The sequence below is a fragment of the Haematobia irritans genome, chromosome 3 (genome assembly GCF_050003625.1).
Source record: "Haematobia irritans isolate KBUSLIRL chromosome 3, ASM5000362v1, whole genome shotgun sequence".
Classification (NCBI taxonomy): domain Eukaryota; kingdom Metazoa; phylum Arthropoda; class Insecta; order Diptera; family Muscidae; genus Haematobia; species Haematobia irritans.
In genome coordinates this window covers 228,526,780-228,551,878 of record NC_134399.1, presented here as the reverse complement: position 1 = coordinate 228,551,878, position 25,099 = coordinate 228,526,780, and the positions used below count along the sequence as shown (strand labels likewise).

Here is a 25,099-nt window from a genome sequence, read left to right as displayed (position 1 = left end):
AAACGAATCCTTATAACTTCGATCAGAGGATAATTCGAAACTTGTCTTATATCAATGATTGAAGCAAGGTTTCAGTTTCAAATTAAGTCAGATTATTATGTTAAAATCTTTGCTAATTCATAACAAAGAAAACTTTAGAGTAGAATAAATTGAAATATTTTGGTGTTCAAAGAACAAAAAAGTCATCTGGAAGGAACTCAGCAAAAAAACTGGAAGTTCGTCTAAAGACACAACTTAAAAAGCACTTCCACTTATTATAATCATAAGGTTGTTTAATTAACATTATCAATTAAATCTTAATTAGGCTAAAAAAGAAAATAACAAATTTTGTTACAAATTATATTAAAGTTTTAATGAAATTTTTGTTAAATTCTTAGAGAATTTCAGGCAATAAAGAGCAATTTACCGATAGGGCGATGGACATTGTATATAAAAATATATTTTTTAATTTTAATCACGAATTACGGAAAAATTATCAAATTATTTGCGGTGTGTGATTTTTGATTATGGAAATAAATGAATCAACTTTGTAGATGGGGGTATAATAAGTTTGTCATTCCGTTTATAACACATCGAAATATCGATTTCCGACTATATAAAGAATATATATTCTTGATCAGGTAGAAATTCTACGACGATGTAACCATGTCCGTCTGTTTGTCTTTTTTTGTTGGCAGGCAGGCCAAGTTCGAAGATGAGCTATATCGATCCATGTTTTGGTATATCACCTATATAGACCGATTTCCTGATTTTACTTCTTGGGTTTCTAGAAACCTTATTTTCAATCCTATTTTCCTGAAATTTGAAATCTAAAGGACCATAAATAGGTGTGGCGAAAATGGCGAAAATCAGCCCAACCTTATTTTCTGTCCGATTTACCTGCAATTTGAAATCTAGAGGTATTTTGGGACCACAAATTGATGTGACGAAAATGAAGATTATCGGTCCATGTTTTGGTATAGCCTCATATAGGCCGATCTCCCTATTTTAAAGGGTGATACGGTCATAATTTGGTCAATATAAACTTGACGTATTTCTTTCAATTTTGCATTTAAAAAACGTGAACACCCCTCATTTTGAAGGTGTGTGTGTGTAGAATGTTGCTCCTATTTTGATTTTGGAATTCACTCTTCAGTTGTCAAAATGCCGTCCAAGCAAAAAGAGCAGTGTATCAAAATTTTGCTCGCCCATCGCGAAAATCCGAGCTACTCGCACGCAAAGATGTCAAAATCGCTAAAAGTTGCCAAATCAACCGTTACAAATGTAATTAAAGTGTTTGGGGAACGTTTGTCGACAGCCAGGAAGTCTGGATCGGGGGGAAATCGAAAACCGGAAGCCGCTGAGACGACAAAGAGAGTTGCCGGTAGTTTCAAGCGAAACCCTAACCTCTCTCTCCGTGATGCCGCAAATAAGCTGGGTGTATCGTCTACAACCGTTCATCGAGCAAAAAAAACGAGCCGGACTATCGACTTACAAGAAGGTAGTGACTCCAAATCGCGATGATAAACAAAATACGACGGCCAAATCGCGATCCCGGAGGCTGTACACGACGATGCTGACGAAGTTCGACTGCGTGGTAATGGACGACGAAACCTACGTCAAAGCCGACTACAAGCAGCTTCCGGGACAGGAGTTTTATACGGCAAAAGGAAGGGGAAAGGTAGCAGATATTTTCAAGCACATAAAACTGTCAAAGTTCGCAAAGAAATATCTGGTTTGGCAAGCCATCTGTACCTGTGGCTTGAAAAGCAGCATTTTCAAAGCTTCCGGGACTGTCAACCAAGAAATTTACGTGAAAGAGTGTTCGAATAAACGTCTGGTGCCTTTCCTGAAGAAACACGGTTGTTCCGTACTGTTTTGCCCAGATTTGGCATCTTGCCATTACGGTAAAAAGGCCATGGAGTGGTACGCCGCCAACAACGTGCAGGTGGTTCCCAAGGACAAGAACCCTCCCAACACGCCAGAGCTCCGCCCAATTGAGAAATACTGGGCTATTGTCAAGCGGAACCTAAAGAAGACCAAAAAAAAACTGCTAAGGACGAGCAGCAGTTCAAGGCAAACTGGCTTTCTGCGGCGAAGAAGGTGGACAAGGTGGCTGTACAAAATCTGATGGCAGGTGTCAAGCGTGAGGCCCGGAAATTCGGATTTGGAAAAGCGAAAGCCTAACTGAATATTTTTCCTGAATTTTATACTAATTGAACTTGAAAAAGAAATTTAATTTGATTTTTTAAATAAACGATTTCACCGATTTAAACGCGTTTTCCCTTGACCAAATTTTGACCGTATCACCCTTTAGGAACCGTAGTTTTTATCCAATTTGCTTGAAATTTGAAATCTGGAGGGTGAAGACCACATGTAGGTGTTCCGATATTGATATATCCCCTTATAAACCCATCCTCCGATTTGGGGAGGGGTTTCACCACAATTAGGAGTGCTAAATTTTGTGTATCGGTCATAAAGACTGACGGTATTTTGTGTATTGGCCATACGGTATTTTGTGTATTGGCCACATAGACTGATTTCACGATTTAACACCTTGGGCTTATATAAACCATAGTTTTTATCCGATTTGCCTGAAATTGGAAAGTATTTAGTTTTTATCGCTCCATTTGGTAAGGCCTCCATATAGACAGATTTCACTTCTTGATGGTATAGAAGTCGTACTGATCATAAAAGTTGCTTGAAACTGAAAATAAAATTTCGAGATTTTACTTCTTCTAATCACTTGAATAATGGGGAGTAAAAATCTATAGATTTTAGATTTCAAATCTAGGCATTAGTTAACCATTTCTATATATTATCATTCAATATATATAATCAAGTAACCCGCTACGACGAAGAGTTTTCAAAGGTAACTATTATATTTGATTCATGGTGGTGGGTATTTAAGACTCTGCCTGGCCGAACTTTCTGCTGTATAAACTTGTTTTTGTTATATAAGAGCGTAGTTGCAGCTGTTGGGCCAATACCATGGTACAACCCATGATGAGCAGGGTGAGAATATGCTTGACATTTTACTTTTATATTTCCCGTTGGAATATGGACTACAATTTAAACTATTTTATAAATGAGTGAAAAAGTATTGACAAAGAGCAAAACTATATTAAATACCCAGCAAAAAAGCGTCGCCAAAAAAGTAGTGAAAATGTTCTTTTTGAATCCAGAAGTGGTGCAAAATTGACGCAGAAGCGATAAATTTGACATGGGCTTGCCATATAACGGATGTCCACCATTGCAACAGCCGTTGCACTGAATTTGCATCACTTCTTAAGGTGTGATGCGATTCCAGTGTTTTGGATGTGAATAAAGAAATTTTTTGATATTTTGTCAAATAAATAATTTTTAAAATTTTATATGATTTTTAATGCATTATAACACTTGTCCGGAACGTTCGACATCAAATATTTTTAAAAATTCTCAATTTTTCTAGAAAGGATTTAACATTTTTTCGGCAAAATTTAAATAATTTTCAGTACTTTATTAATTCTTAATCTGTTTTTAACCTGTTTGAAACAATAAAATTTTAAATTTCCCATTAAAAATATGAAAAATGCGAGTTATAAAAAAATTGACTCAAATGAACTTCCTGTGCAGTTAAAATAAAGAACGTCTCTGGTTGGACATTTTTGGAAGTGCTTTTAAAGTCGTGTCGTTAGAAGAACTTCCAAATTTTTTTGCAGGGTATATTTATTATAGTACATAGTTCTGATACGAATCAAAATATAAATTGTGCAGCATTTTTAATTACTTAGACAGAAACTGCGATTCGACTTTCATTTCAAGAAATCATTCTCTAGATGCTGAGGATTTGTTAGATAATGTTACAACGCATAATTAAATGGACAGTAAACCAAATTTGGAAGTTCTTCACAGGTTATTATTATTCATCCAAGAAATAAATTTAGATGCTTTAAAAAAATTGTTTGTTTCACGCTTTGTTTACTGTATACAAAATTCAGTACGAACAAATAAAAAATAATGGAAATTTTCAAATAAAATAAAAATACTTGAAGAGTATACGATCTATTTCTCGGCAGTCGATGAATTTGTGATAAAATAGTTGCAAATTTTATTAAAGACGTCTTCAGAGGGCAAATCGAAAAGTTTTTTTTTTTAATTTTTAAAGGAAATCCGGAATACAGAAATATGATTGCATCTGAAGAATGTATGCGAAATCAATGCAGTGGATGCTTGAAAAATATTACATACTCCCAATTACAGGCCTGTGTCGAATTTATTGCTACTGAACGAATTTGCACCACCTTCGAAGTCAAAAGGTTCCCCTTTTTTGCTATAGCCTTAAATTTACATGGGAGCGTATTATTGTTATTCCAATGTATAACTCATACGCCATGGGTATCGTAATACTGACGAATTTTACATATGTTCGAAATTTGTTTGATATTGAAAATCACAATCAAATATACTGCCGCACAAGTCAACAATCATATTGCGATGCTATAGCATTTATTTTTTAGAGTTGCTACAACTTTGTAGAAAAGATTTTTTAAAATCGGGTAAAATTTCTTTGGTCTATTATCCAAAGTAGCTATACAAAAAGTTCATCAACCACATCAATAAAAAAAAAATGGGATATTAATTCGATTATTATTACATTTGAGTATCATGTACTCGACTCCGCTTAGCTCGATCTCTTACTTACTTGGAGAGGTTTTTGTTTGATTTTATACACTTTGGCAAACAAATTTAAATTGTGGACGTATATTTAAAATTTAACAATCTCTTATTGGTATATTTGTTGTAATAATCTTCTGCGACCAATTTGCTTTCTTGAATTATAAATGCCTAGAAAACAGGAAACCGACAGTACGAACACAATTTCACCAATTTTAAAAATATTTAAATTTTAAATTAGCAACAAGAACTGGAATTTCACAAAATTGATGACTCGATTTATGGTTGTGAGGCAACGTTTGCTTGTGTTTAATGTTGAAAAATCACTGTCAAGTCTAATGATAATACTGATGGACCGATGTTAACGATGGCCCATAACTTACAAAAATGTTACCTATGTGCCATGCCAGACAGAGCGTCCATCTGTATGTTTTGTCCGTCTGGTTTGCCTGGTTTACTTCCTTTGTTGATGTTTAGTATAAATATAAGGTTATCATTATGAAAGTTTGTATGTTTGAGTGTGTGTGTGTACGTTTCTCTGTTTGTATTAAGTTGGACTATGAATGGAATTTTTAGGTATGTGTGTTTGTGTGTGAATTGCAAGCATTGTCATTCTGTGAATGTGGGTATGCAGTAATAATGATAAATTTGCAGCATCTAAAAACAACAGCTGCAGATGTTTGCCATTCCATTCATAATCATTGTTGGCAGTGTTGGCTGTAATCTCAATGGCGATGTTAGCTCTGACTAGCACTTCATGACAATGATGGTGATAATGACAATATTATCAAACATTGCCAATCTATATGGATGCAAACGAGCACCAATACATACACACACGTGCCTACATGAATGAATACAAACAATTACTTATATGTATATGAGTAAATATGTTTTTTTTTTTTAGATATCAAAATGATTTGCAAAAAATAGACATTCAGTTACCGTGGCTCACCCGGATGTAGAGCTCAAAAAATGTTGACATAATTACTATCTTAGGAATGCCGAAGTTTCTGTGGTGGGTGGTTCTGCTTCCATGAGTGATAAGGCAGAGACTATAACAGCTGCAAATTTCAATATTGTTTTTACCATAATAGCACCAGTTTACAAAGTCAAATTGATTTCATTCGGGACCATCATCTGAATGGCTTATAGACAAACAGATACGTCAATGTTGCCAATGGAATCTACATAGATTCCAATAAATTGTTGTTTTGTGTTGCTATAACCCTTACAATAAAATTCATTGCCATACGGTAGGAAAGAGATGTAGTGATTTTTCCTAGATGAGTATTGGACACCTGGCTGTAATCTCTGCTGGCTTTTGGATCCGTCATAGTAAATTGCATAGATCAGCCCATTATATTTTTTAGTGACTTTTACTCGGGGTTTTATTATATTCAACAGGTTTTTTTAGAGGCAATGTGAGAAGTGGCTATTTTAATTTGAGGTTTAAAACGTTTCCAAATAATTTTCCACTGCAGTAAAAAAGAGCTTTCAAAAATGTAGTGTTGACTGGACCAACTGGAAGCAGTACAAATTTGGTTCATTTCCAAAGAATTTCACAGGGGCTTGACATAAGGCGGAAGTAGTCAACATATGGATTCTTTGTCTTCACATTGTTATGCCTGAGAAGTTCATATCAACATAAACATGAAAAACGGAAAATTTAACAATATTGGTTTTGGTTTTTATAAAGTTTTGATTACGAAGATTGTCTTTTCCCCGGATTGGGCAATCCTAGTATGGTAATATGCCAATTGAAAACTCCATTTAAAGCTTTACATTTGGAAGAACCTACTCAGAACATTTTGACATACGAACGCTGTACCCCAATATAATATTGCTAGATTGTAATATTGCAAGATCGTCATGTGATCTATCGTGAGATTGAGACAACCTCAGCCATTAGAGCGACCAGCATACAATCAATAACATAAGAATTTAAGCGTAAAAAATTGTTCGCGTTGGATCTTTCAGGCTCATGTCGATTGGTCGAAAAAAGATACCTACAAACAGAGCGGTGCTTCAAAATACGTCGATGGCATATTTTGAGAGCTAGCATTATCACCACGATAATGTTACCTATCTCTATCTCTCTCTCTCTCGTGGACAGAAGATCTGCATTTTTTAGGACCAAAAACATTGATTCCCGTACCTAACAAATAAAATGACAAGTCAACGTTTTTCGGCATTGAAATAAGCGGTTGAAGCTTCGACAATTGTTTATCTAAGGGCGAGGAATGCCATTTAGAGACTTTTTTTACCGGGCTGCACTCAAGTGCTACAATAGAAATTCATCACTCGTGGTATCATAGTGAACTGAATAGTCTAGGTGAACCTAAAATAAGAGACTGCCACTATAACTAACCTAGCCTACACTGCCTATCAGGGTTGGCCTGTCGCAAACTGTGACTTTTGCGACATACGTTTACGACGGTATAATAGGTATGTCGCAAAAGTCGTAAACCTAGTGTAGAAAACCTAATTTGGAATTAAAGAAATTGTGAATATTTTTTAATTTAATTTAGTTAAGCTCCCCTATAAAAGGTATGCAAAAAATGTTTTATATTGTATTTATTCAAAACTCTCTCATTCACAACTTCAAACTATTCTTGGTTTTCGTGGTCCAAGCTTTAGCTGCATCAACGAATGACTAGCTACAATATTGAAAATGTTTAATTAGTATGGAAATTGGCTCTAATAAGCCAAAAAGTGATTTTATAAAGTTTTCTCTAAACAGCAATTCACTTATATAAGACTTAAGTAGTTTTCCGTCCTTCCAGTTTCTGCAGTAACTTGTGAAAGGTTAACTATGAGCGAGTACCGACCGTCACGTTTACTGCAACATCGAGTAGTTTATAGTAATTTTGGCTTGGAGTTTCCAATTGAAATAACTATATTCTCAAGTTTTTTAAACTCGTTAATAGTTTTATGAACATTCCTGAGAATTTAAACTTCTTCGCATATATCATCATCTTGGATATCATTCGCTGCCTATCTGAAGGGTCTGACGTATTTGGAGTTTGCGACGTTTGCTACTTTTTCTACATTTACGACGTGTACGTGACGTTTACGCCGTTTACAACTTTGCGACAGTCGCAAACCTTAAAATGTTTGATACAGACCATATCTGCTGCCTATATAACTATGCAATCGTTTTAGCTTATAATAAACCATAAACAGTTATATATGACCTTAGACCCCATTATCCCGCCAACCAATCGCCAACCAAATTAGCACAACGCAATCTTCTGCAATCCTCAAACAACTGAAAAATGACAATATTACCTCTTAGTTTTTTTTTTTTTTTTTTTTTTTTTTGCCGAAGACATAAATTGATTAAATTATGTATTCGCAATATTATAATTTGTTATAAAATCTTTAAATCTAACTTGTATTTTGTATATTTCTTAATTTAGATATACTTTTCAGTATTGCCATACTTCAAGTTTTTGTTTTTCTATTTGTAAGCTAGTGTTGTTATGTAAGAGAAGAATACTCCGACATTCGGTTGTTGTTGATGTTGTTGATGATAATGGTGCTCTTGGCAAACAATCTAATCAATTATGTTAATTGTGTGCAACTATTAAATTCCAAATAGGAACATTTATATACGTGGCACATGCCTCATACACACGCACACACACCCGCACATGCATACGAACTCATCAAGTAAACGAGAGAAAAAAAAAAAAATAAACCAACATGACATGTGAATAGCTCTTTCTGTGAATGACGATGATGATGGGAGACTGTGCGAGAGAGGAGAGAGAGAGATAGAGAGAGTATTAACAAATTTGCGACATTATCAAAGTGAAAGAAAACTTTACACATATTTTGCATGCCTGGCACGATGATGGTTCCGATGAGAGGTCGATGATGACGATTTTTCTGTGTCGATTTCTTCGTTCTTATATGCTTACATGCTCTTCCCCTTCATCCTATGGCCCTGTTCTTCAATCGTTCTCAGTAAACATTTGTTGTTTGTCATCATTACGTAGACTAATAAATGTAAAAAATAAATGTTTATGTTTGTACGACAACAATAATCGTTACAGTTCTGTAAACGTTTTCATCGTCATTTTTGTTGTCATTTCTTGTTTTCCTTTACCGCCCTTCCCCCAATATTCCACCCAATGGACATTGCAAACGCAAAATTGTCATTAATTAATGCTTAGACGGACAAGTAGTAAAAGTATGGATATTTGTTGGGATGCTGAGGTCGGATGGTGAACAACTTTAATTGGAAGACAGTGAAGACTTTGAAAAAGTTCCCAAAAAATTGCAAATAGTTTGTGACTGAGCTATAAACTTGGCAGAATGTTTGTTCAGTGATAAAAGAATGCATTCTAAAATGGAAGATACTGTTGTGCTTGTATAACAACATAATTGAATTTGGAATTTTAGAAATAAATATAATTCAGTTTATGCTTCTTTGGAGTTAGTAGTAGAAATGTATATACAGTCAGCAAAAAAAAAAAAAAGTTGTATACCAATCAATTTGAAATAAGTTGTGAAACGACATGAAAAATATGAATTAAATATATATGTATTATGCATTAAATTAAAGCTTGAGATCCGGGCTACAAAATAGAAAGAAAATTAATTCAGATAGGTGGAAAAAAATAACAAAAACCAAGTGAAATTGGCCAAAAAAAAATGTACACTAAAAATTAATAAAAATTATTGGTTTAAGGTGAGTACAATGTTCGATTTTTTTACAAAAACACTAAATTGAAAGTACAAAAATATTTATGAAGACTATTATATTTTTATCAACTCTTATCAAATAATGGATGGAAAAGATCCAATAATTTGATTGATAATCATTTTATATTTCTAAACTAATTAATTAAGAAAAGTAACCGTGAAAAAAGCTGGTTTTCAGCTTTAAAACTGAACATAGTACTCAGCTTTAAACACTAACGGCCATTTTCATGTAGCTCCGTTAGGCTTTAACTGTCAGTTAACAGAAAGTAAATTGCAAATATCTTCTCTCCAGTTAACTTTAACTGAAAAATTTTCGTCAGTTAAGTTCCTAACTGGCATATGGAATATATATGAGAGATGACAGCTTCGTCCATAATACGGTTTAAAAGTTGGTTAGTTAACGGAACACTAACGGAGCTTTATGAAAATGGGGGTAAGTATTACAAATTTTTAATTTTTTTTTTTTTGGTAGCCCTTAGTAGTTTCTAGTGCCTGGAGTCTATTTGTTAGGGTTTTCGTCAAAATTGTTGAAATTTAGCATTTTTCAAACATTTGTGTTTATTGGGCTTGAAATTACATTGAGAATGTTTCTCAATGTGAACGTTCAATTATTTTCAATAAAAATGCGTCAAATGCCTTTCTTTGCTAAAGATTTTAAAGTTATTTAGCTTTGTTTCCATATATATCCACAAGTGTTCAATTACATTATCCGGGCACAGCGGATGGTGAGGTAATACTTTTTTGGTGTTGTATTGCAAGTATTTCTTAACAATATGGGACGAATGCTTGGGCTCATTATCTTGGACAAACACAAATCCGTCTTCCAGACCCATTTTGTTTTTGATAGATTAGGCCAAATTACTCTTCAGAATATGTAAATTATCTATTTTATGTATACTTTCTTCAAGAAATATGAGGTTTCCAACACCTTTCGTATGCCGTCACATTCCCACCTACGTGGTTAATATTTCGTTTTTCCCCTTTATCTCAAGAATTTGTTGTTGAATGGTGTTCAAGATATAATAGACAGATAACATCAATATTGTATTCGATATCATCTGTCTTAAAGACTATGTTTAGTCAAGGGCACCCGAAATTCTTTATGTTAAATTCATGGCCTTAAATCTCCATAGCTGGGATGATAAATATATATAATTTACTATACACCAATTTTATAGAATTTTAGATCCGTAACAAAAATCATCACATAAGCTGAGTACCATGTTCAGTTTTCAAGCTTAAAACCAGCTTGTTTCCACGGTTACTTTTTTTAATTAACTAATTTAGAAATATAAAATTATTTGCAATCAATTCCTTGGATCTTTTCCATCCATTATTTGGCAAGACTCGATCAAAATATAATCGTCTTAATAAATATATTTGTACTTTTAATTTGGTGTTTTGGTGAAAAAAACCGAACATACACTCATAGAAAAAATCATGCACGGCGTGCTCATTTCAAACGATTCGTTCATGAAAGTGAATAAACACACATGTGGTGTCAAACTGTGAACAGGCGGTGTCAATCTGACAACGATAAAATTACACCATGCATTGTCAAAACAACAACCAGCATTCCTGATCTGACAACGTTATGGTTACGCTTTATAAACAAAATTAAAAAAAAAAAACTTCCGCTAGCGTGACTCGAACCTGTGTTTCCTGCACCATACGCGTTAAAAGTCGCCTTAGCACATTGCACCACCGAGGGAGTTGCCATAATGACGTCTAACGATTATTTTAAGACTTTTCATGGCCAAAGAAAAACGAATGCCGTTCATGAAATCGTGAACGCCCGTGGACGAAATTGTGAACATTCCGTTTTGATTTTTTGTGAACGTTTCTGTTTCATTTTGTCACCGTCCGTTCACGACTATGGAACGTAATTTTTTCTATTAGTTTAGTACTTACCTATAGGAGTTCATGTAGTCCTTTTGGAGGAGGTGTTCAAGTGAACATTTTTGTATATTTTTGTACACTGAAAAAAATATTGTCGTGAGGCCAAAGATTTCATTTCCTTAAAATACGAATGCAAATTTTGCTTAGCATAGAGGACGCATTTTTCTAATATAAAGTTTTTTTCCTTGTCCAAAAGTCGATAAACTTTTCAATGAAGTTGTACTGTCCTTATAATTAAGAGATTTGTCTTGGGGAAAGGTCAACTTGGCTTCAATAATTCAGAAAAAATTTTAAAAATTAATGAAATTGTCTTTAAATTTGTTATCTTTTTGCATCTTGACTGCAAAGCAAAAAATCGTTGAAAAATAGGACATCTTGTTCAACACTTTATTTTAAAGACGTTTTTTACTTGATATATAGCGTAATTTGTACTGGAAGTCGAGTCTGAATTTGAAAAATAAAGTTGTCGTTAACTCGTTCTTAAATGACTTTGATAGCATATGAAGAAAAAAAGCTTAAAAAGAAAAGTTAAAATTTGTTTCCTAGAAGCAAGTCCACAAACCCCAAATTTAAAAGAGAATTGTGTATTAAAAGTATCCTTACTTGTATTCTGCGCTTCTGTGACTCGGAATCAATACCAGCATTGTTAAAGTAAAGACAAAATCTTTGTAACAGCGCATGTTTTTTTCAGTGTATGTGATATTTCAGATTTCAGCCGGTGGAATGTGGGTTTTACTTACTTGTGTTTCCTTGCAAAAATAATAAACTTTTCTCTTCGCTTTTTTAATAACGCAATAATTTTCAGATTGTAAAGCTACATGATGGAGCCACCGTGGTGCAATGGTTAGCATGCCCGCCTTGCATACACAAAGGCGTGGGTTCGATTCCTGCTTCGACCGAACACCAAAAAGTTTTTCAGCGGTGCATTATCCCACCTCAATATTACTGGTGGCATTTCTGAGGGTTTCAAAGCTTCTCTAAGTGGTTTCACTGCAATGTGGAACGCCGTTCGGACTCGGCTATAAAAAGGAGGTCCCTTGTCATTGAGCTTAACATGGAATCGGGCAGCACTCAGTGATAACATAAGAGAGAAGTTCACCAATGTGGTATCACAATGGACTGAATAGTCTAAGTGAGCCGGATACATCGGGCTGCCACCTAACCTAACCTAACCTAACCTAAAGCTACGTGATGATGTCTGAATATTGATTCAAAATTTTGTAACTGAAGGTGTTAAATGACCTTGATGGGTATGAAGGCTATCTTCTAAATACCTATAAAATACCTTTCTCCCACACATACATATACGCACACATACTCGTCCAAATTAAACTTCAATTGAAGTTCCCATATCAAATAAACCACTTTAATTATTTTGAAATAGCAGCAATTTTAGTAGAAATCGGATTACCTTCAATTAAGTACATTGCTGAAATTGCCATATATCGATAACAATCGAAATGATTTCATTTACTGGTATTCTCATTGGCTCAATCAAATACAGTCCCATGATGAAAGCTTCCCATTCCAAGGACGCATTAAAATTTCCTCGACTAACACTTGGTTTGCCTAGACAGAACGAAAGTCTGTATTTAATATCCTAATAATTAGCAATAACATTTACATTGGCATCTGGTACCGGGTAGCGCAAACAGCAGTTTTATCAACTCATTGAAGCCGTCTTTAATTACCCAAATGGTCCACGATAACTGGCTACAGAAACTGGAAATCCAGTAAGTGTAACGTGTGCTGTTAATGTTTCCATTTCACTTTAAGTGTTTGCTTGAAAAATAAACTGTCAATTGCACCATCCATGGCCAGATAGGACACCAGATTGTGGGCCTTATTTGTGCATTAAGGGAGTATAGTATGACATAGACCGTAAAAGGGGGAATATTAAAATCAAATCCAGGCATAAAAGCCAAATAGGTAAATACCAAAATGTTTATTATTTGCCAAGCAATTTTCTTCTCCAAGCAATGAAATGCGAACAGAATGGTGCTTATGTGAATGAATAATAATGGCTTTAAAGTTTTCATTCATTCATAGCAATTTGTATAACTGATTAGTCCCCCTCCCCCCATTCAAGCTGTATGAATTTTATTTTGTAGGCCTTTATTTTGTTTTTCATTACCGTCATAGCCCACAACTGTTGCCACCTTAGAGCTACGAATGGTCTGAAAGGTGGTAAATGTTCGTGCAATCTGAGGTTTAGCTATACATACAAAATTGCACCATCGAAATCACTTTAGTCATGTAAATAATTCTCTAATGGTTCGCCGCTTTGTGGTCGGACGCGCAACATATGAATGTCTGATAGGTATTGCGATGCTGATCTATGTAAGTAGTTGAGGCCATATCATTGCAGTACAGTGGTCTAAAGAACAAAAATATCTGGGTTTAGTGCAGGGCAACTTTGGGGAACATTTTTATGGTGACAATATGAAAATTTTGGTACTGAGACTTTTTCAATGGAAAACCTTAATCGTTTTCGATCTTTGTACCTTATTTACTACAAATGCTTTATTTCAAGATGCTTCCTTCAAATTTGGCAAAAAAATATAACTACGGATCGAATGCTATTATAGTCCGTTATGTTCTTTTGGGATATTTTATGTGGTTCAAGTCCAATGGGACCAATGTTACTTCTGCCTCTAATAACGGAAGTTCGGTTAGATGAAACCACAAATATTATTGGATCTGTAATAGAGTGACTCTTATTGATTATTTGGCCTCTAAAGTAGCATACGCACATTTATAATGAGGGATGCCCTGTTCATTATTCATATACAGTGAAACCTGTCAAACTTGGACACTCTCAAAACCGGACACCTCCCAAAAGTGGACAGTTGTCTGGGGACGTTTGCTATATTAAGACATTAAAATTAACCTCTTATAACTGGACACTTCCCAAATGTGGACAAAATTTAGGCGACCGTGGGTATCCACCTTTCAGAGGTTTCACTGTACACGAAACTATTGATAAAGAAACTATTTGATAAATTGATCGATCAGTTCCGTTCCATATTTTTTGAAGATAAACATATTTTCCATCACAAGTCATCGTCGTATGTATCCTCTACATTATCGTATGAATGCTCTACTATATTTATAAAAATTTCTATTCGAATTTTTCCACCAGACCCATTCAACTCACCAACTGGATACAGTTCTATACAGAATTTTCATTAAAAATCGTGTTAGGTTATGTTAGGTATAGTGATAGCCCGTTATTTCAGACTCACTTAGACTACACTGTCGATTGTGATCCCACAGTGGTGGGCTTCTCTCATATCAATGAGTGCTGCCCGATTCCATGTTAAGTTCAATGACAAGGTTCCTCCGCGTCCAACACGGCGTTATTGCGGTGAACTTAAATGAAATGTCACCAACTGATTACTGAAAATTTTTTTGATGTTTGGTCGAAACACATACTGCACCCATGACCCTTTGTATGCAAGACAGACATACTAACCATTACACCACAGTGGTTCCAAACTTCTTACTCAACTTTTCATAGAAATGACTTAACGAAATTTCTGAATGAATGTGTTATCGTAAACAGATTAGCATATTCATCGTAACGATATAAACCACTGTGCAAAGGTACCACAAAATGAGCGGCTTATTGTTGTGGCCAACGAGATAGGTCAGCAGCCAGCAGTTGTAAAGTGGAACTATTGAAGAATTTTACATTCATCGAATTTGGTTTGATTGGTGAAATACAACGAGCAAGTACAATGAAAAGGAAGGATATTGGCTGAATGGAAATTCTGGTTGCTCTTTAAAAGTGGTTGGAGGGAGGAGAGGCGCACAGACAAGAGCAAAATGTTTGTAATTGCAACTGGTTGTTAGCACGAAGATTGATGGTTGCGATATGCACGCACATAAACACACACACGCACACACACACCAAGATACACAAGGAAATAGGCTTTTGTGAGTTGGTGTATAGGCTGGTATGAATGTGTGGCTCGTTGCATACAGCATATCAAACGAGCCATTTTTCGATCCCATCGAAAACTTCAAATGTCTAACCATCGCCCCTAATCGCGGCAAACACATTGCACGACACGACACTACAAAGAGGACAACGACATTGAATATTCTTGGTTTGAACGATGTCCTCTTCATGGATTCAAATCAAACACCTACACAGGCACACACTGAAAAAATATTTACGTGATATTAAATATTACGCAACCTACATTTTAGGATGTGAAAATTACAAAATATTAAGGACAAATTTCTTTAAAATAATGAAATTTAAATTAAAATAATATTTATAATCTTTGCTTCTAATGTTTATACCCACCACCATAGAATGGTGACGGGGGTATAATAAGTTTGTCATTCCGTTTGTAACACATCGAAATATCGATTTCGGACTATACAAAGTATATATATTCTTGACCAGGGAGAAATTCTAAGACGATATAACGATGTCCGTCTGTCCGTCTGTCTGTCTGTCTGTTGTAATCACGCTACAGTCTTCAATAATGAAGCAATCGTGCTGAAATTTTGCACAAACTCGTCTTTTGTCTGCAAGCAGGTCAAGTTCGAAGATGGGCTATATCGGTCCAGGTTTTGATATATTCCCCATATAAACCGACCTCCCGATTTGGGATCTTGGGCTTATAGAAATCGTAGTTTTTATTCAATTTGCCTGAAATTTGAAATCTAGAGGTATTTTATGACTATAAAGAGGTGTGCCAAAAATGGTGAGTATCGGTCCATATTTTGGTATAGCCCCCATATAGAATCTAGAGGTATTGTAGGACCATAAATACGTGTGCTAAAAATTGTGAGTATCGGTCCATATTTTGGTATAGCCCCCATATAGACCGATCACCCGATTTTACTTCTTGGGCTTGTAGAAAGACCAGTTTTTATTCAATTTACCTGAAATTGGAAATCTAGAGGTGTTGTAAGACCATAAATACGTGTGCCACAAATTGTGAGTTTCGGTCCCTATTTTGGTATAGCCCCCATATAGACCGATCTCCCGATTTTACTTCTTGGGCTTATAGAAACCGCAGTTTTTATCCAATTTACCTGAAATTGGAAATCAAGAGGTACTTTAGAACCATAAAGAGGTGTGCCAAAAATGGTGAGCATCGGTCAATGTTTTGGTATGGTCCCCATATAAACCGACCTCCCGATTTGGGGTCTTGGGCTTATAGAAACCGTAGTTTTTGTCCAATTTGTCTGAAATTGGAAATCTAGAGGTATTTTCGGGTCATAAAGAGGTGTGCCGAAAACGGTGAGTATCGGTCCATATTTTAGTATAGCCCCCATAAGAACAATCTCCAGATTTAACTCATTGGGTTTCTAGAAACCGTAGTTTTTATCTGATTCGCCTGAAATTGTAAATATTCTGGTATTTTAGGCTCACAAAAACCTGTATTGGATTAAGTTTTTATCGGTCCATTTAGTAGTGCCTCCATATAGACCGACTTCACTTCTGGAGGGTGTAGAAGGCGCACTGATCATGAAAATTGCTTGAAACTCAATGTAAAATTTCCAGATTTTACTTCTACAGATTTAAGATTTCAAATCAAGACGTTGTTTTATAATTTTCTTGCACACTTACAAGAGATGTTAATGATTCCTCTAAAACTCAAACAAAAATGGTTCTTATAAATCCAGAATCTTCGGGAAGTGTCGTCACGCCCTCCTGAAATTTCAAAGGAAACCCTTACATTTGGTTCATGGTGGTGGGTATTTAAGATTCGGCCCGGCCGAACTTAGTGCTGTATATACTTGTTTTTTTTATTAAATTGTTCGTCCCTCTATTAAAGTCCATTGTCTTTGAACTAAGGCTAATTTTCCTTAAATTAAAAAAAACACATTTTTGATTTAAAGAAATTGTCCTTAAATTAACTGAAACATTGAAACTTTAGATTTAAGATAAAAACGCTTCAAATATAGGCTAAGGCTTATTTTGAGGATTTAGCGTCTTTGGTTCAAAGCTTTTTTGGAATTAAGAAAACATTTTTATACCCTATACCCACCATAGGATGGGGGTATATTAACTTTGTCATTCCATTTGTAAAACATCGAAATATTGTTCTAAGACCCCATAAAGTATATATATTTATATTCTGGGTCGTGGTGAAATTCTGGATCGATCTGAATATGTCCGTCCGTCCGTCTGTTGAAATCACGCTAACTTCCGAACGAAACAAGCAATCGACTTGAAACTTGGCACAAGTAGTTGCTATTGATGTAGGTCGGTTGGTATTGCAAATGGGCCATATCGGTCCACTTTTACGTATAGCCCCCATATAGACCGATCCCCCGATTTGGTTTGCGAGGCCTCTAAGAGAAGCAAATTTCATCCGATCTGGCAGAAATTTGGTACATGGTCTTGGTATATGATGTTTAACAACCATGCCAAAAGTGGTCCACATCGGTCCATAATTATATATAGCCCCCATATAAACCGATCACCACATTTGACCTCCGGAGCCTCTTGGAAGACCAAAATTCATCTGATTCATTTGAAATTTGGTACGTGGTGTTAATATATGGTATCCCACAACCATGCAGGAATTGGTTCCTATCAGCCCATAATTATATATGACTCCCATATAAACCGTTCCCCAGATTTGACCTCTGGTGACTTTAAGAGAAGCAAAATTCATCCGATCTGCTTGAAATTTGGTACGTGGTGATCGTATGTGATATCTAGCAACCATGCCAAAAGTGGTCCATATCAGTCCATAATCATATATAGCCCCATATAAACCGATCCCGAGATTTGGTTTTCGAGCCTCTTGGAGGAGCAAATTTCATCCGAGTGAGTTGAAATTTGGTACATTGTGCTAGTATATGGCCGTTAGCAACCTTGCCTAAGTAAGTCCATATCGGTATATAGTTATATATAGGCCCCAGATAAATCGATCCCCAATCACAAAAAATTGGTTCATATAAAGTTCATAATTGTATATAGCCCCCATATAAGCGACCCCCATATTTCAATTCTGGCTCTCTACATACCGTGCAAAAGTCCATATCGATTCGTAATTATTTGTAGGGTTACCTATACATAACTTTTTTTGTCTAATATATAACACGTATGGACTAACTCACAATTTAGAAAACGATGTTAAGAAGTTTTAAGATACCATAACCCAAGTAATTCGATTGTGGATGACAGTCTTTCGTAGAAGTTTCTACGCAATCCATGGTGGAGGGTACATAAGATTCGGCCTGGCCGAACTTACGGCCGTATATACTTGTTTACTTTGAAGTATCCGTTATAATTTGGATTTTTAAATTGGCATTTGTTTGTACGTGAGTACCTTTATTAATAAACCGAGAAAAGAGAATGAAAATTTGATAAATGAGATCTGTATTCCAATTTTAATTTTATTTGGCCTATCTGGTCGCTAAAAATTTCATTATATTAAAGAAGCCGCATCTTTGGCTCGGAATCAATACCAAAATTCTTAAGGGAAGGTCAAAATCTTTGGATCCAAGTATACTTTTTTTTTGAGTGCAGGTACAGGAAAGTGAACGACTGGAAAGACAACAATGACAATGATAACATGGAAAATCAACATAAATCAGAACAGCAACAATAAAAACAAACCAATACAGGGTGTATAAGCTGTCATATGCACACTCACATATCCAAACACGCTAACACACAGAGCCACCTATCCGCATAAAAATACTCCTCTCGCTGATATCGCATGATCACACCAAAACCAGCTGCATGCAGGTATGACTGCAAGTGTTTTTTTGTATGTTTGTTTGTGTGTGTGTGAGAGTCTTTTTTTTAACAATGTATGTCATTACAACACATATAAATGTCTCCAATCGACCAGCTTAGTGTGCCAGGCACGCAGAGATAGTCAGTTAGTCGCTCAGTCAGTCGATTCATGGTACGAGGGATGTATTGGGTGATTCGGTTATATTGTCAATGGCGGGAAGAGAAACACACGACAATACATAAACCCGGTCAAATGTGGTTGCGGGTGTTTTTTAGTCTCTCTTTGTTGTTGGCATACATGAAATGTGTTTCAAGTGGGGAGATGTGGTAGTGTGGTTAGTGTTTGTTTGAGTGGGTGACTGCTTGGATTCGCTTTTGCTTTGGTTTGATTTTGGTTTTTATGCACAACGCATATCACAGAGTGCAGGTGACACATTATGGTGTCAGTCATTCAGTCAGTGGACACACAAACCTACACAGAAACGCATTCCTCGTTTCCTCGCACACCGATACAAAATTCATTACAAAGCCATGAATGGCGAATAACCAACACAAGGGCATATGTACACACATACACACATGTTTGCAAAGATAGCCATATTCCAAACATAAACACAAAAACAACAACAATAATATCAATAAAGAAGAAAGGCTTTTAGTTGCCTCACGCAATGCAATAAAGGCTCAAAGCTCACATTCACATAACACAAGATCGTACAATGGCACACACACACACATATATACCCATGAACTAATAATGTCACAAATTCTTATACTAACACCACCACACCATTCACTTTGCTGTCATTGCTCTTGGTCTTGTTATTATTATTACTATTATTATCAATGTTCTTATTGCTGTTGTTAGTGCACCAACAAATGTTGGTGTAATTTGTTGCTATTAGCATTTTTTTTTCGACCAAAAATTTTTGTACACAAGCAGAATGCCGCCAGCCAGTTTTAATGACAGTGTGACAAAACTTTCTGTTTTACTGTTTCGAAAAGCGGGCGCATAAAATCAAATGCAAAATAAGATTGTCTCAAATACAACAGTCTACCAAGTCAACTTACTATGAACAAAAAAAAAATATTTACGTGATATTAAAGATTACGCATGAAAAAAGATTACGGGTGCGAAATTTACAAAATATTAAGGACAAATTTCTTTAAAACAATTAAATTTTAATTAAAATAAAGTTTATAATCTTTGCTTCAAAAATTTTTTTCATTAAATTTAGGACACACATTTTGCAAATTTGCGACCCTCCGTTAAAGTCGCATGTCTTTGAACTAAGGCTAATTTTCCTTAAAGAAAAGAAACTCCTTTTTGATTTAAAGAAATTGCCCTTAAATTAACTGAAATATTGAAACTTTAGATTAAAGATATAAACTTCAAAAAAAGCTTAAAATATAGGCTAAGTCTTATTTTGAGGATTTTGTGTCTTTGATTTAAAGGTTTTATTTGGAATTAAGAAAACATTTTTTACTTTGAAGTATCCGTTTAGATTTTTAAACTGGAATTTGTTTGTATGTGAGTACCTTTATTAATAAACCTCGAAAAGAGAATGAAAATTTGATAAATGAGATCTGTATCCTAATTTTAATTTTATTGGTCATAGATTTTAAGCCAGATTGGTTGCTACAAAATTTCTTTAGTTTAAAGAAGCTGCATCTTTGGCTCGGAATCAATACCAAAATTCTTAAGGGAATGTCAAAATCTTTGGATCCAAGTAAACTTTTTTTTGAGTGTAGGATATCAAATCGAATAGTCGCCTTTTTTGAGTGACGAGAAAAAAGGCTATCAAATTTCTTCGGAAAACTTGACAAGTAGACTGAAAAAATATTGTCGTGAGGTCAAAGATTTCATGGCCTTAAAATACGAAAGAAAATTTTGCATAGAAGACGCATTTCCTTAGTACATTTTGTTTGTTTAAATGATTGTACTTAAAGCTAGGTATCTTTTCTTGAAGTGTGACTAAGATCAACTTGGCTTTAGTTATCCAGACAAATATTTCAAAATTAATGAAATCGTGTTTAAGTTTGTTGACTTTTTGTATCTTAACTACAAAGCAAAAAATCGTTCAAAAATAAGAGACATTTAATCCAAAGATGTTTTTACTTGAAACATAGCATAATTTCTACTTTAAGTCGATCCTGAAATTGGAATTGAAATTGTGATTAAGACGTTTTAAAGGATTTTGAAGAAAAAAGCTGAAAAATCTAATAAATTAAAATTTGTTTCCTAGAATCAAGTAGGCAAAACATAAATTGTGTCTTAAATGTATCATTACTTCAATTCATCGCCTCTTTGGCTTTTGACTTTTTAATTCTCACAATAATCCTTGAGGCATCATTGACTTGGCGACGATTAGACTCACGGGAATGTCACTAAAAGAGTGTCAAAAAGTTGCTGAAACTATTTCTCGGCTGCGTGTGTGGCTCCTGGGGGATATGATTCACGAAATTTTTGAAATTCCTAAACTCAAGAAAAAAAAATTTACTTGGGTCCAATGATTGTCATCCATTAAAAATTTAGATATTGGTTTCGGGGCAAATATTCAGTTTCTGTAAAATAAAGAATTTTTTAAAATGTAGGCTCGATAAACATTAAAATTAGGACGCAGGTATTGCCATATATTGGCAGCTTCAATATAACGTAATAATCAGAGCCAACGCGGTGCAGTGTTTAGCATACCCGCATTGCATACAAAGGCCCATGGGTTCAATAGCATCTTCGACCAAACACCCAAAATTCTTCGGCCTCCCAGTAATGCTGGTGACATCGCTGAGTGTTTCAAAGCTTCTCTAATTGGTTCCACCGCAAAGTGAAATGCCGTTCGAACTTGACTATAAAAAGGAGCTCCTTTATCATAGAGCTAAAAATGGAATCGATCATCACTCACTGATAACATAGAATAATTTTACCACCTGTGGTACCACACTGGGATGAATAGTCCAAGTAAGCCTAAAATAACGGTCTATCATTATACCGAACCTAACCCAATAACAGCAGGATAGTCTATGTACCCATTCCTTCTGAAAAAATACAGTTTATCAAGCGGAAACTAATATACCAGGTATACCGGTATGAAATGAGCGTATTTCCATGTGACACCCCACGGTGTCCACGGTGAGAAATTGTTTGTTGTGCAACATTTAACATTGCTGCCGATTGCTTTTGGCTCCCTATCCAATATCGGCGTCTTCAAACTTTTTTGGTGGTCTTCCATGTTCTTCATTTCTCGCAACAAAATCATTATTTCTGATCTCATCATGCTTTAAAAACTATTTTTAAAAAGCCTACATGCACCACTATGCAGAGATTTAGCAAGAAGAACTTAATGTCAAGCCATCACTAATAGGTGTGCACACATACTCGTACACACGACAACTGAGTCAGTTTTCCTTTTAGGCCAAGGTATATGGCTGACAACAAAATGTCAACTATCGATATGCGTGGCACTGCCACGTAAAGTGAACATTTGTGAGTGAATGTGTGCTCAATTGTTTGATGTCACACGCGAACAGGTCTACCATCCACTTAACACGACATTAGAACAAAGGCTGTGTCAGTCAGGCACACAAGCTATTCAAGACGCCCCAGACATATTCAAGACGACAAAACTCAAGGGTACATTAAGCAAAAGTTGAATTATATCCGGTCGGTTGCTTCGTCCGTTGAAGCTGTCCAATTCATGCTGTCTCGGTGTTATTTTGCCAGCAGAGCAGGAGACCATTAATTGTATGGACGATGCTGCATAATCTTGATGGCAGAACGTCTCATTTAACGTAGTGACTTTTAAATTTTACAAAACGCTAAATTGTGTTCCATGTCCATGTTGCTGCGATGTGATGTGATGTTCCTTTAGAGCTACAGTCAAATAGGGCATTAGGAATGCTGCAAACTGAGCGGAATTTTTCACAAAGTCTTTTCGTGGGGCTTTAGATAATTTATGGGATAATTTTTTTTTCGTTGTGCCAATGTTGCTGATGATTTTTTACCGTCTTTTTTTTTTTGTTTCTTTGTTGTGTGTTTTTCTCTCTCTCTTTCTTCTTCCTAATGTCATCATAAACATTGATTACATTATGTTATTTTTCATTACATTATCATGATTCTCTTTATTTCATTATTCCAAAGTGTTGGTGTATTATAGAGTTTCCGCGGAGCACTGCGGAACATTGATTTTTGAAGTTCTATATAAAAGGAGGAGTAAGAAAAAATTTTAAATTCCGAAAAAAAAGTGCGATGAAATTAAATTCGCCCGGAGGTGACTACATTCTGCTTTACATAGAGTTTTGATTGGCTCAATAAGTAAGGCAGAGCTGACTGACTAATTAATAAATACATTTTTGGGGTTACAGATACTCATGAGCAAAATGAAAGCTATGGAATAAGGTTATAACATAACTTGAAATCCAGTATTGTCTGATGCGTGTATTCCGAACTACGCTATCTGTTGTCAATCCCGCATTACTTATTTCCCCGCCATTTATAATATTGCAATTTTTTGTTTTGAATTTCGCCACTAACCCGCAAACTAGTGGTTGTAAAATCATAACAAGAACAATTTACTGTCTTGTAGAAAATTCTCGAATACGGCTACTATCGCATGTGGCAGCGAATGTGTTAATGAATATTTGAACACTAGGAAAAGTAATTACGTCATACTGAAAACATCTAAATGTTGTTATACATTTGCTGAAAACACTTCTGAGGATTTCAAGACTTCTCTAAATGTTTTCCCACATAGTGTGACATGTCTATCGAACTCGGTTGTATAAATTAGATATTTTATATATAAATGAGCCATCATCTGTGATAGTAAAATAAGTTTAATGGTTAAGTGAGTCCAGAGTTAGAAGCTATCATTTAAATCGAATCTAACCTGATTTTCAGCGCAATTTCATTTCGGTACGGAATTTTTTTGAAATTTCTCTATAAAGTCGTGGACAGAGAATGAAGTCGAGCCAATTTTGTCGGCGGCGGCTGATACTCAATTATTGGCGTCGGAGGCGACCACTGACGTCAGAGCCTATACCAATTTGTCTATTAGGCGCCGACCAATTATCCACTAAAAATCAAATTAAAAATTATCCAAAACGCTATGATATTAGTAGTACAATAAATCTTAAAAAAAAAATCTCAGATTATTAATCCCTACAACGAAGAATTCTCTTCTTTAATTTTTAGAAACATTCTGCAATAACTATTATTAGTAAATTCTTCATCAAAATAACGAAATTAGCATTGATTTTCGTAAACTTTACGACATTTTTTTATGCAATTTACGAAGAACTTTTTACGAATATACGAAATATTCTACATTAACTATTCTTCGTAAAAACTTCATACTTTTTTTGTTTTTTAAAGAAATTGTTACGAACTCATGAATGTTATACGAAATATTTGTGGACGCCCAGTGGTAAAAAATTCAAACCAATTACCAAACAATCGATTATGTTCTTGCGAAACTTGGAAGATTAAGTAAGTACGTTCTATGTAAATGAAAATTAAGTTGAAATTGGTACTACTTATACCTTAGCATTGAAAAGTCGCGCAGAAAGTAATGCCTATAAATTTTGAGCAAATGAAAGCTACTACTTAGTCATCTAGCTGTTGCATTGTAGTGTACCTAGTGCTTACGACTCCCACTTACTGCGTAAGATGTAGGTAATTAGGAAGGAAAACTGAAAGGTGTAACGTTGTTAGGCAACGAATTTTTATTTTGATTTTCGTTGTTTTTTTTCAGTTTTATATCAGTTTATTGTTTACATTTATAGACTTTAAGATAATTTTTGCACCAAATGCTGCATATATTTGCATCGATCAAGGTAAGTATCAAAAGTAAAAAAATAATCCATTTCCTGCTGTTCTTTAACGGGTCCTTTTCAACTGCCAGTGTTAGAGAAGACTGCAGTAGAGGAGTGCGCGTGGAAAGCATGACTCACGAGATAGTGAACAAAATTGAAAGCACCTCTTGTGAATGGGAATAAAAATATATGTCGTGAGTGAAAAATTAAATCCGTTCTGCAAAATCACTATTATTTGAAAAAAACAATATTTATTTATCTGGCAAACATGAGTGCACGTGTGAGCAAAAAGTTTAACTCGTAAGTGTGCGTGAAGTTTCG

The 25,099-nt window shown here is 35.1% G+C and overlaps 1 protein-coding gene across 12 annotated transcripts in view; it reads right to left on the bottom strand.

Moving 5' to 3' along the window:
* Positions 1 to 25,099, bottom strand: part of mmd (disintegrin and metalloproteinase domain-containing protein mind-meld) — a 575,647-nt gene that overhangs the window by 464,666 nt on the left and 85,882 nt on the right. Inside the window, exon 1 of one of the 12 annotated variants that reach the window (XM_075298291.1) lies at positions 4,664 to 4,956. The exons of the other annotated variants lie outside the window; for them this stretch is intronic. The gene's annotated coding sequence lies outside the window, so the exon portion shown is untranslated. Of the gene's footprint in view, positions 1 to 4,663; positions 4,957 to 25,099 lie in introns of those variants that run through there. 12 annotated transcript variants of the gene reach the window in all.